This window comes from Arachis ipaensis, chromosome B03 (assembly GCF_000816755.2).
Source record: "Arachis ipaensis cultivar K30076 chromosome B03, Araip1.1, whole genome shotgun sequence".
NCBI lineage: Eukaryota > Viridiplantae > Streptophyta > Magnoliopsida > Fabales > Fabaceae > Arachis > Arachis ipaensis.
Genome location: NC_029787.2, coordinates 112,528,112 through 112,541,337, shown reverse-complemented (window position 1 = coordinate 112,541,337; position 13,226 = coordinate 112,528,112). Strand labels below are relative to the sequence as shown.

Sequence of the window (13,226 nt, the reverse complement as noted above, 5' to 3'; positions counted from 1 at the left end):
GTGTGTTTTGAGAGAGAGAGAGAGAGAGAGAGAGAGTGTAGTTCAAAATAGAGGGAAGAAGGTTTGCGGTTCGAATTTAAGGCACGTTTATTGGTAGATAAATCCGACGGTAAAATTTTGTGGGTGCTCCAAAATGCAACAATTCGCTAACCAAGATTATCTGACGGTAATAAATTCGATAGTAAATGATGTGCCAATTTTTTATTTTTTCTTCCATTTATTACTCGTGGAATTTACTGTCAAAAAANACCACAATTCACTAGTATTAGACTGGATGTCTCAAAGTTAATGTTCAACCTATACATTATTTCAAAGCATTCCAGGAATCTCTTATAATTTTTTATTAATTTTTCTTTATAAATAAAATAATATAGTATCAACTGTAAATTTTAGATGTGATAACTGTACATTACCTTCCTAATCGAGAGTGTAGATATTTTCCTATTTCATACTACTTCCCCAATCATGCTATGTATTACCAAAGTTCTCTCTCCATTTTAAAAGATTTCGTTGGCAACTCATTAATCAAAATTGACATAAATATTAACAAAATACACTCTTTAATCCACTTCCTTCGTCTTCTATCGAACCTCATTTTTTTTTAACACAATATCTATAAAGTTTCACTTAATTTATTTTATCATATATTTTATAGAAGTCTAGTTTAATAATCACTAATATCTTCTCTTCTTCAGTTTTAACCATTGGCCAATTTTACATGCAATAAAAGTTTTGTCATGAATTTTTCTCTCCTTAATAAATTAAGCGCTCTGCACCTTCCCAATTAATCTTGACATTACTCCCCTCATTCTCCTTGACAACACTTTAGATATAATTTTACAAAGGCATCCAACTATATCGGGTCTCAGGTCTTTTAATTTATTTGAATACAATTATATCTAAGAACACGCTGATAAGTCTCTTGCATGTCATTTGAAAACAAAGTGGTGTGTTAGACTCAATGCATGTTCTATTTGTTGTTGCAACTTGTTTGAGTGGCTAAGATCTTATTACTCATTATAAACTAACTAACTTCTTATCACTTGTCTAAGAACTTAGCGAGTTATTTACATTTCTTTTTATTAACTATAGTTATTATTAGATTCACTTCAAAAATGGTAGAGTTGAAATTCTTTAGTCTTTTAAGCCCTAATTAATTATTTTCAATGATAGATGCCCTTTTTTCGGTCTTTTACTATATTTGTAGTTTTGGACACTATTGCTACTTTGAGGCCTTCTGACAAATTGCATTTTCACGCATTTGAAGCCACATCATTTTGCTAAGGATGTTGCCTAATCTTTTGAGATATCTAAGACTTATTGGCATTGTAATCCACCTTCTTCTTGCCCTGATATATACTTCGAATCTCGTACACCAAAAAGAAAACAAACTAACATACGATTGATTAATGACATAAAGAAAAAGGGAACTATATTGATCAATGATCATAGTATAGACTATAGATCATGAAAATACATTCAATAATAAAGCATAACCAAAAAGTGGAGAACCCTCAATGTCACATTCATCCAATTAATTGAATGATGGCATGTTGCATTAGTTGGTATGAACAATAACCCAAGGACGCGCCGTCATATAAGCCAGTATACAAGTTGACGACTTCACGTGCTTGCTCATGGCAGCCTGCTCCACGTGTTAGAGCTTTTGCAGACTTGAATGGAACATTTTGAGTTGACACAATCTTCAAATAACTATGTGGAAATGTGACTTCGTGAAGTGACTATGACTAAGGCTGTCTGGACGAAAGAGAAGAAGCGGAGAAAAAGGAAGCATTGAGAATTGAGAAAGCAAGGGAGATGAAGGAACTGATGGTGTCAAAGTTAATTAAATTTCAATGTACGTACATATAGGAAAATTTATACCATATTAAATTATGTTCTTATTCTTTTATTAATAGACCAATTTGGATACTAGGTTTTAAAAAATAAAAATAAAATACACCACATTCATTGTGATTTCTTGTGATGCTTTTCTTTAGATTTTTACTTTTGTTTTCAGAGATATTTAAGACTATACAGGATCTTGGTGGAGCAGCGACAATGATTATTTAGCATTTGTGGTGGTGATGGTTCAATAATATCGGCTATTAAGGTAGGTAAACCGGCGAATTAACTTAACATAATTAAGCGCATTTCATGAATCTCATTGTGTTAATTAACTGTAATTGGTCATTGGATATGACTGATATGATGATATCAATTTGCCAATTCGGTATTCTAAAATGTTTGATAATAAAAAAAATTTTAATCAAAATCAGTTCAACATTTATTTTATTTAACATGAATTGTTTCTGGTTATTTTTTATTCTTTATTATAAAATTGAATAATTATTTNAAGTTTTAATTACATTCAAAATAATAAATTCGAAATAATAATTAAATAGTGTAAATATTTAACCCCAAACAAAAAAAAATACCCAAAAAAACTAAATTTCTCTAAAAAAATAACATAACTTTATACACAAAATAAATATAGAGATACTATATAAAAGAAGACCTTGCAATTTTCTTTCAAGCTCTATCTATAACTAATACATGATAACTAAAAATTGTTGTAAAACAACTAAATAAATAAGGAAGATGTAAATATAAAATATGAAAATATAATTAGATAACTCAAGTAGTAATATTCACTAGAATTACTATATCAAAATAGTAGATATAATTAATATATTTAATAATATTAAAGTATATAAGAAAGAGAATAGTATGAAAGAGAGAGAATAGTATAAGAGAGAGAATATTGTTTTATTGCTTGTGTGTTGTACGTAAGGCTATGAAGTCTTATTTATAGCTGTACAAATTCAACCTTCATTAAAGGTTGGTCTCAAATCTCTCTCTTGAAAACTTCAGCCGCCCAATATCATTAATGGGCATCCACCTCATGCTTTTTCACAACACTCCCCCTTGGATGACCATTCAGGATAATGCCTCGTTAAAACCTTACTAAAGAAAACCCAAAGGGAAAAAACTTTAGTGAAGTAAAAAGAGTACAATATCCTTTGGTGATGGGGACTGCCTCATTAAAAACCTTGTCAAGAAAAACCCAATGGAAAAAAACCTGACCAAGGAAAAAAGAGTACAGTCTCCCCCTTCTTGTCAACATCATTTAATGTCTCGAAATCGGCGCATCCCAATCTCATGTACCAATTTTTCAAAGGAGGATTTTGGGAGTGACTTTGTAAATAAATCTGCCAGATTGTCACTTGAGCGGATCTGTTGGATATCAATTGTTCCTTGATTTTGAAGATCATGAGTGAAGAAGAATTTGGGAGAAATATACTTTGTTCTATCGCCTTTGATGTATCCGCCTTTAAGTTGGGCAATGCATGCTGTATTATCCTCAAACAGGACAGTTGGAGCTATCTTATGATCAATTAGCCCACATGATGACAGAATATATTGGATCAAACTTCTGAGCCAAAAACACTCGCGACTAGCTTCGTGTATCGCGAGTATTTCAGCATGATTAGAGGAGGTTGCTGCTATCGTCTGTTTTGTGGACCTCCATGATATAGCTGTACCACCATATATGAACATATATCCTGTTTGAGATCTCTCTTTATGTGGATCAGACAAGTATCCAATATCTGCATAGCCAACTAATTGTGACTTGGATCCATAGGCATAAAACAATCCCATATCAATCATTCCATGAAGATATCGAAAGATTTGTTTGACTCCACTCCAATGTCTTCTGGTTGGAGAGGAACTATATCTTGCTAATAAATTCACAGCAAATGATATATCGGATCGTGTATTATTAGCAAGATACATTAGCGCTCCAATGGTACTAAGATATGGTACTTCAGGACCAAGCATATCTTCATTCTCTTCTTTAGGACGGAATTGATCCTTCTCCACATCCAAAGATCTTACGATCATTGGGGTACTCAAGGGATGTGACTTATCCATATAAAATATTTTCAAGATCTTCTTTGTGTATGTTGTTTGATGAATAAAGATCCCATTTTTTATATGCTCGATCTGCAAGCCGAGACAAAATGTAGTCCTTCCAAGATCTTTCATCTCAAACTCTTCTTTTAGAGATTTTATAATTGTTGGAATCTCTTCAGGAGTCCCAATGATATTTAAATCATCAACATACACAGCAATTATAATAAATCCAGATGCAATTTTCTTTATGAAAACACACGGACATATATCATCATTCTTGAATCAGTTTTTGGCCAAATACTCAGTAAGACGATTATACCACATTCGTCCAGATTGCTTTAGACTGTATAAAGATCTTTGCAATTTGACTGAGTATAACCCTTGTGAATATTCATTGGATGGTTTAGATATCTTTAGTCCTTCAGAGACTTTCATATAGATATCCCGATCTAAAGAGCCATATAAATAGGCTGTTACCACATCTATTAAGTGCATATGCAGTTTATGATATGCAGATAAACTGACCAAATAACGCAATGTTATCGCATCCACTACAGGGGAATACGTTTCTTCATAATCTATACCAGGCCTTTGTGAAAAATCTTGTGCCACAAGTCGGGCTTTATAGCGCACAACTTCATTTTTCTCATTTCGTTTTCTCACAAATACCCATCAGAATCCAACAGGTTTTACATCTTCTAGTGTACGGACTATAGGTCCTTTGCAAGTGAGTCTAATTCAGCCTTCATGGCTTCTTTCTATTTTGGCCAATCATTCCTTTGTCGACATTCTTCGACTGATCTTGGCTCAAGATCCTTACTTTCATGCATGATATTTAATACCACATTATATGCATATATTTCATTGACAATTGTCTTATTTCAGTTCCATTTCTCTCCTGTAAAGACAATTTATCGAGATCTCGTCATTTTCACAATTTTCAGGTACCTGAACATCTTCTGGCGTTATATCAGAATTTTGGACAACTACATGTGTCTTTACTATGTCTTTTTTAACAGGAATAGTATTTACCTCTTTTCGCTTTCGAGGATTTTTGTCTTTGGAACCGACAGGCCTGCCACGCTTCTAGTGTGTATTTGCTTCGGTGGCAATTTATCCAACTGGGACATCAATTCGAATTGGGGCATTTTCTGCTGGTATATAAGATTTGGTTATCCTCTTTATATCAGAAAATGCATCAGGCAATTCATTTGCTATTCTTTGCAAATGTATAATCTTTTGAACTTCTAGTTCACATTGCCCTGATCGAGGATCTAAATGCATCAAGGATGATTCATTCCAATTAAGTTCCTTTTCAGGAAGCTTATTCTCTCCCCCTAATGTTGGAAATTTTGATTCATCAAAATGACAATCTGCAAACCGGGCTTTAAATACATCTCCGGTTTGTATCTCAAGAAACCTCACTATAGAGGGAGAATCATATCCAACATATATCCCCAATTTTCTTTGGAGTCCCATTTTGGTGCGATTAGGTGGTGCAATGGGAACATATATCGCACACCCAAATATTCTTAAATGGGAAACATTTGGCTGCTGGCTAAATGCTAATTGCATAGGAGAGAACTGATGGTAACTCGTTGGCCTCAAACGAATAAGTGCTGCGGCATGTAAAATAGCATGCCCCCAAACCGAGGTTGGAAGATTTGTTCTCATAAGTAAGGGTCTAGCAATTAATTAGAGGCGTTTAATAATTGATTCTGCTAACCCATTTTGTGTGTGAACATAAGCTACTGGATGTTCAACACTTATTCCATTAGTCATACAATAAGCATCAAAAGCTTGGAAAGTAAATTCACCAGCATTATCAAGACAAATGGCTTTGATTGGATTTTCTGGAAATTGTACTTTTAATCGAATAATTTAAGCCAGTAATCTCGCAAACGCCAGGTTGCGAGAAGATAATAAGCACACGTGTGACCATCTCGAAGATGCATCTATTAGGACCATAAAATATCTAAAAGATCCACATGGTGGATGAATAGGTCCACATATATCACCTTGAATCCTTTCTAGGAATTCAGGGGCCTCAAATCCAATCTTTACTGGTGATGGCCTTAAAATTAACTTCCATTGAGAACATGTAGCACAACAAAATTCACTAGTTTTAAGAATCTACTGGTTCTTTAGTGAATGTCCATGGGAGTTTTCAATAATTCTCCTCATCATGGTTGTTTCCGGATGACCCAATCTATCATGCCAAGTTATGAATTTATTTGGGCTAGTAAACTTCTGGGTTACAATGGTATGTGATTCAATTGCACTAATCTTAGTATAATACAACCCAGATGAAAGTGAGGATAATTTTTCTAATATAACTTTCTTATTTGGATCATGAATTGTGATACATAAATACTCATGATTTCCCTTATTCATTGTCTCAACATGATATCCATTTCGGCGAATATCTTTGAAACTCAACAAGTTTCTTAGGGACTTGGTAGATAATAGTGCATTATTTATTATAAAGTTTGTTCCTCCAGAAAACAAAATTATAGCTTTTTTGGAGCCTTCTATCACATTACCTGAGCCAATAAGAGTATTAACATATTCCTCTTTTGGCACAAGATGGGTAAAATATATATCACTTTTGAGAATGGTGTGCGAACTTGCACTATTCACAAGGCATACATCTTCATTATATATCCTTGCCATTTTCTGAGTCTTCCTAAAAATTTTATCAAAGTATCGTGCTGATAACGTGTTGTAAAACAACTAAATAAATAAGAAAGATGTAAATATAAAATATGGAAATATAATTAGATAAATCAAGTAGTAATATTCACTAGAATTACTATATCAAAATAATAGATATAATTAAATATTGTTTTATTGCTTGTGTATTGTACGTAAGGCTATGAAGCCTTATTTATAGCTGTACAAATTCAACCTTCATTAAAGGTTTGTCTCAAATCTCTCTCTTGAAAGCTTCAGCCGCCCAATATCATTAATGGGCATCCACCTCATGCCTTATCACAACAGAAATAGCATAATGAAAACAGCTTCTTGAAAGATTATGTTCGAACTTGATTTGGTCATACTTTTGAGCCAATAGGATTTCTGGTCATTTATCTTTTTGACTAGTCTTAAGCAAGTGACTTTCAATCATAGTTCTGAAAATCGAACCGGATCGGTCGGTTTAACCAAGTTAACTAGAAATCGGTCATCAAACCGGTTTGGTTAGCCTTCTAAACCGTTTGGCAAAAACCGGTTAAAAAATCGGTCGAACCGGCGGTTAATCGATGAACCGCCAGAATCAGTCAGTTTTTTACAAGGTTTTCGATTCAGGAGTCCTCCCTCAAAATTCAAATGGCGCCGTTTTAAATTCTAAAAAAACATTTTCTTAAAAGGAAACCCTGATCCCCAATGCACCCAACCTTATTCCTCTTTTCTCTCCTCTCTGAAACCGAACTGCAAATTTTAAATTAAAAGCACAAAGAACCTTAGTCGTCCAGCCACCGCAGCCACTGCGCCCAGCAGCCCCCAGATCCCCGCAACCACGCTTCATGGTCATCGACGAACTCGTTTCCACTGGGTAGAGGCATCGCGTTCAGAAGCTCTGTCGCCATCACAGGAGCTATGTCGCCGTTGTAGGAAGCTCCGTCGCCGTTCTAGGAAGCTGTGTCACCATCGTAGGAAGCTCCCTCACCGTCGTGTGGAAGCTCTGTGGCCGTCGTCGCCTCCTCTGTTCGAGCGCTCTCTTTCTGTGTTCACCGGTGTCGCCGTCTCCTTTGTCGTCGCCGTCACTCCCTTTCCTCCTCACCGCCGGTAAGCACTGTGACTTGGATTTTGATAATACTGAGTTTGCCGGTGTCGCCTCCTCCTCCTCCTCGTCTCCTCTGTGTTTGCTGGTTTTACCATTTTACTGTTAATAATTGAGTTACTGATTTAGGTTTGTCATTATGAGTTACTGATTTTGTTAATTTGTGCTTATTTTGTTAAATTTTCTAGAAAGAATTTGTTATTGATCCTCAGATATTGTGTTACTGATTTTCTGAATTTGTTATTTTATTCTGAGTTGCCAATGTTTATGAAACTTGTGCTTATTTTGTTAAATTTACTGGAAAGAATTTGTTATTGATCCTCAGATATTTGTGTTACTGATTTTGTGAATTTGTTATTTTATTCTGAGTTGCCAATGTTTATGAAATTTGAGTTGATTATAATGATCCTTAGATTTTGAATTGCTCTTTTGTTGAATTTGGAGTCTAATTTTTGGACAGAACTTTTGTTGCTGTTGCATTTTTTTTTGGTTAATTGTAACCATTGTGAGTTGCTGTTTTTGTTTTTTTATTTTATTTTTGTTGATTATAATTATTCTGAGGAGTTGTTTATTAAAATGATTTTAGAATAATTTGATATTTTTTGGATTAAGTCTGAGTTGTTGTTAATTATGATTTGTGATGAAGAGTTTCTTTATTTAATTGAATTTTTTATCAATTTATTTATTTTGGTTTTACAAAGCATGAAACCCAGAACATTTCAGTTCTATTGGTAAAAAATTATAGGATGAATATATATGTTTAAAATTATATATAATTTTTTAATAATTTTTTTTAACATCTCTATTATTTTTAACAATATTTACTGAAGTATTTGAATTTTTTTGAAATATAAAACAATTTGTCTTCCGATGACTTTCATATTGACAATATCTGTATCTTCTATCTCGAACATGAAATCTAAATTTAGGCTTTTCTTGGTTGCTGTTGGAACTTGAAACCATCATCTATCACTACAGCATAGGCGCTGCTTACCGACAGTTTTTTCTCCAATTAGCGGCGGTTTTAAACCGCCGCAAAATCAAAGGCCGGCGGTTCAGTAAATCGCCCTGGTTATGGGCGTCGGGATTAGGTTTTGCGGCGATTTCCAGCAACCGCTTGTATAACCGCCGCTGAATCAGTATTTTGCGGCAACTAATTTAGCGGCGGTTTTAAATCGCCGCGATATACAGGTATAAAATTTAGTCATTTTTTACCGGCGGTTATGAACCACCACAATGTTTTTACGTTTTTTATTTATGACTATTTGCGGCGGTTATAAAACCACCGCTATTTTCAATACAAATTAAAAAAAATCCTTTTAAAAAACGCTGAATTTTTTTGTTTAATTTTAAAGATAAATTTTTTGGCTTTTTTGGATTTTTTTAATGCTATAAATCTTCATATTTTTCATCTATTGAATATAAACTTGTGGCAAAAACAACAAAATTAACTGGAAAACAAAATAATATTTTTATAAAAATATCAACATAGTAAATCTCTTGCTAAAAATTACATAGTCAAATTTAAAAAAATATTTGCTTTAAATAAAAATAAGTCCAATCCTAGGATTCTATTTTTCACTCTATCCTTCCATGGAATTCAACCATGCGATATTATTGAGTTAACAATCTGCATAATGATAAATAACAATGTTTTAGTCTAATTAAACAATCGAACACACACTTAAACCAGTGATATATATGACTTTTGATACTTAGTTATAAAATACTACCAAGTTAGTATTATTTTTTTTTTCTGTACCAACCTTGCTATTGTCAATATTCGATGGTGGTAAGTTTCTCCTTGATGTATACATTGGTTTTCCTGCTTCGTAAAAGCAAAACCTATATGGCTGAATTTACAAACATAACGTGACTAATCTTAAATCCTAATCAATGAAAATTAGTTAAAGAAGTATTTTTGGTAGGAAACAAAAACATAATTGTAAACTTGCTGCTAGATTATGATAAACATGACACTTACATGTTCGGTGAGAGCTAAATTTGTCTCAAAGAGTGACCTGATTGTCCCTATATCCTCCCAATAGTCATTGAAGAGAAAAGCCTGCAAATATATAAAGAACTTACATAAACTCTTTACATCCTTTAAATGTCACCTGATTCAGCAACCTCTTTTAGTTGCAATGATTGATGTGATATTTATCATGATTTAAAAACAGTATTCAACAACTAAAGACTACTTTTAAGATTGATATCAACAACAAAAGAACAAAATAAAAGCAGCAATTCGAAATAATAAAGTTATAGACATCCAAAATACTAGAGAATTACTAAAAGGATAATAATACATAAATTAGAAATTACCAAAGGGTAGTTCCACTAGTGTTGTTCCCTTGGAATGCCTCATTTGTTGTTATGAGGTCAAGTTCGAGTAGATCAAGAAGTCGGCCAAGGTCAACTCCACTTGTCCAATTTTCTGGGGGTTGACCAACTTTTAGTTTCAAACGACCCCGGTTAGCTGTCCCGCCCCAGATAATGCCAACACGTCGTGGCTTCTCCCCATTCTGACCGGTGAAGACAATGAGGCTTCCACTATCACCTTAGAGATCAAATGTCTGTTGGTTCTCACCAACAACTAGAAAAATCTGTGAGAAAACAAATCCATTTCTCATCATTGTACTCTAGAGCATAGGCCATAATAGTCCCTGTAGTCAACACAGAACTTCTTCCAACTTTAATCACTTGCCTCCCTATGAGACTGCTTATTGGCGATTGCAAGCGTATCACATTCACATCGCTAATCTCTCCCACACCTTTTACGAATGTAGTTACATTGTTCATATTGAAATCTTCAGAAAATGATATAAAGGCCCCCTCGGCTCGCACAAAAGTTTCTGTAGGATAGCAAAATTGTTACATGCATGTGTGGCCAGGATGCATCTAGAACAAATGCAAAATCCTAATGCAGAATCATGAACAACAGATAAGACATTAGATTACTATGTGTTTGATAATCAAATCTATTTTTCTACTATCTTATTGTAAGAACTTCTAGGCAACAACATGACACGTATTATCCTGACATTAAGGCCATGAAATTAGATACCAAATATTAAGATTAACAAGTAGCACTTAACTGAGAACTTTTGCTTCTTGACCGCAAGTAATAAATTCAGAATAATCAGCAATTTAAAATTTTATTACCTGGGTTTGTTCCTGCAAAAATGCCATACCAAAGATTATCAGTAATAAATGATATTGCTCTCTCAACAGCACCAAGATATACACCAAGTCCAAGGCTTGGCAGTAACGGATGAAACATTTTTGGTTTGGATAGTCCAAATCAGTAGTGACATGTCGATTCGTAAGAAAACCAACTTCTTGATTTCCAGTTCGACTTTTTACAATAGCCCCCAAGGTTCCATATGTCTCTTAGATTGCAACCTTGAGTACAATAATTAAAAAATTGAAAACCAGAGAAGGGGAAAACATACCAAAACTTCAGATAGATGCCAGCATTGAACCAAGGTTCAAGATAAAAAGGATCAAATCAATATATGGAAGAGTAAAACTAGTATGTAAAAATTCTTAATGTAAAACAACAATACAACCGGGTTTATATACTATCAACTCCTTTAACTAGTAAAAGAAAGAAGCATCTGATCATCCAAATCAGGGAGTCATGAATTAAGACAACACTAAAACCCTCAATTGGTAAGCTTAGAAAAAAATGAAAGAAAAATAAGGCTAATTACTATTTTAATCCAACTTAAAATTGCTAGTTTGATAATCCCTTTACTTAAAAGCCGAATTTACAGTGTACCAAACTCTTCCACTTGCCATACTACAAGCTCTATCTTTCATCGCAAAGAACAATGATTAAATATCTTTTATCATCCATCAACAGCACTTGCTCATATCCTCCACAATAGACCCATAAGATTTTAATAGGACTAAATGAAACAGCAAATAATTCTAAATATAAAAAGAAGAAGTTACTGAATAATGAAAGTAAAATAATGATTATGGCAAGATGACAAAAGAATCATTGTTTTCATTTGAATTTCGCTTAGTACACAAAAGAAATCGATTCTTCAAGGCAAAAGCACCTGAGAACCAAAGCCAATACAGGAATCGCTTCCCCTTAAGCCATCAACGAGCTCTGTATATAATTGCTCTTTAGGAGTTGGTGTAGGTGCTCCATAATAGGAAAACTCCACAACATCCACATCACACCAAACACCACTTATCATATTGTTGAACACTTGGCATGCAAAAGCATAAACAACACAAAAATAGCACTAACAAGTATTCTTTGCAACACCAATTCAAAATTCAGCACCAATGACATGAAAAATCAGCAGCATTTCGTAGTGACTCAGCAAAGTATCAGTTAATCAATCCAAATAAATTGAAATTCAAACTCAAGAAGCTTTTAACAGCATGTTTAACTATGTATAAACTAACATTAATTCTAATCAGAAAATCCTAATTCTAACCTAAACTCAACTAACAATAGAAAATAATCTTAACCAAATCAAATTAACACTAGAATCAACATATAACTAATCCTAAATTAACTAAAACATATAAGAAAATGTGATCTGAGAACCTGAGTCGAAGAACAGAGCAAGAGCATAGGAGAGAGGGATGCAGTGCCAGTGACCAGCCGCTGCTGCATCTAAACTCGCTGGAACTGGACTGGCTCTATTCTGATTCTGCAACTGGAAATGAGGGAGGCAGGGGCGAGCTAGAGAGCCATAGTGCAAGGTTGTAAGGAGGAGAAGAAGATGGTCGCGGCGGCACTGGATGGGAGCCGGTGGCAAGACAAAAAAGGCAGAAGACAGGAAAAGAAAGAGAAGGGTTTTCGCGGGGTTGTTCGGCGAAGGTGGAAAAAGAAGAAGAAAGAAAGGGAGAAGAAGAAGAAGAAGATAACTGTGGTGGTTCTGTGGTTTTGACGGAGACATTGGGGGTGATGATCGATGGTGGCGCTGCGTTGGTGGTCGAAGAGAAGCCAGGTTTGGAGAAGGGGGAGTCATTCAGACTTCAGAGCTCTGAACTTGGTCGAGTGAGTGACGGGGGTGCTTAGGGATTTTGGCTCTCTTCTTGATTTGATTGTGGTCATTGGGAAGAGAACTGTCGTTATTTTGGTTCTTTTTTAGCTGAAACGCAAACCGCTCCCATAATTGTCTAATCTTGTCAATTTGTGGCAGTTTGATAAACAGCCACCAATTAGTCGCCGCTATCTTCTGCATTTGCTGTAGTGTATTCAGTTAACCAAAGCAATCGATGAATCATGTTTATCACTCCTATCATACTCCATTTTTTCATGACTTAAAAATGACTTTTTAGTCTCATTAATATTTAGATGTTTATGCCTATGGATGAATATTTCATGAAAATACTTGTATGAGTGAGATAATGAACAAAGTAATATCATAGTTTATTGTTCTCCAAAAAAAAGTCTCATCCATATTACTTAACTCCGTCACTAAAGATGTGAATTCAACAATATGTGATTTCATTGAAGTTTTTTCTGTCATACGAAGCATATAAACACGTTGTA

General features: G+C 34.3%; 1 long non-coding RNA gene and 1 pseudogene across 1 annotated transcript; both read right to left on the bottom strand.

The window, feature by feature from the left end:
* On the bottom strand, positions 9,129-10,044 carry LOC110262408. Its single transcript, XR_002359700.1, has 3 exons — positions 9,684-10,044; positions 9,466-9,552; positions 9,129-9,329 (listed from the first exon to the last, which is right to left on the bottom strand). It is a non-coding gene; the product is annotated as an uncharacterized LOC110262408 (long non-coding RNA).
* On the bottom strand, positions 10,045-12,699 carry LOC107633573 (annotated as a pseudogene).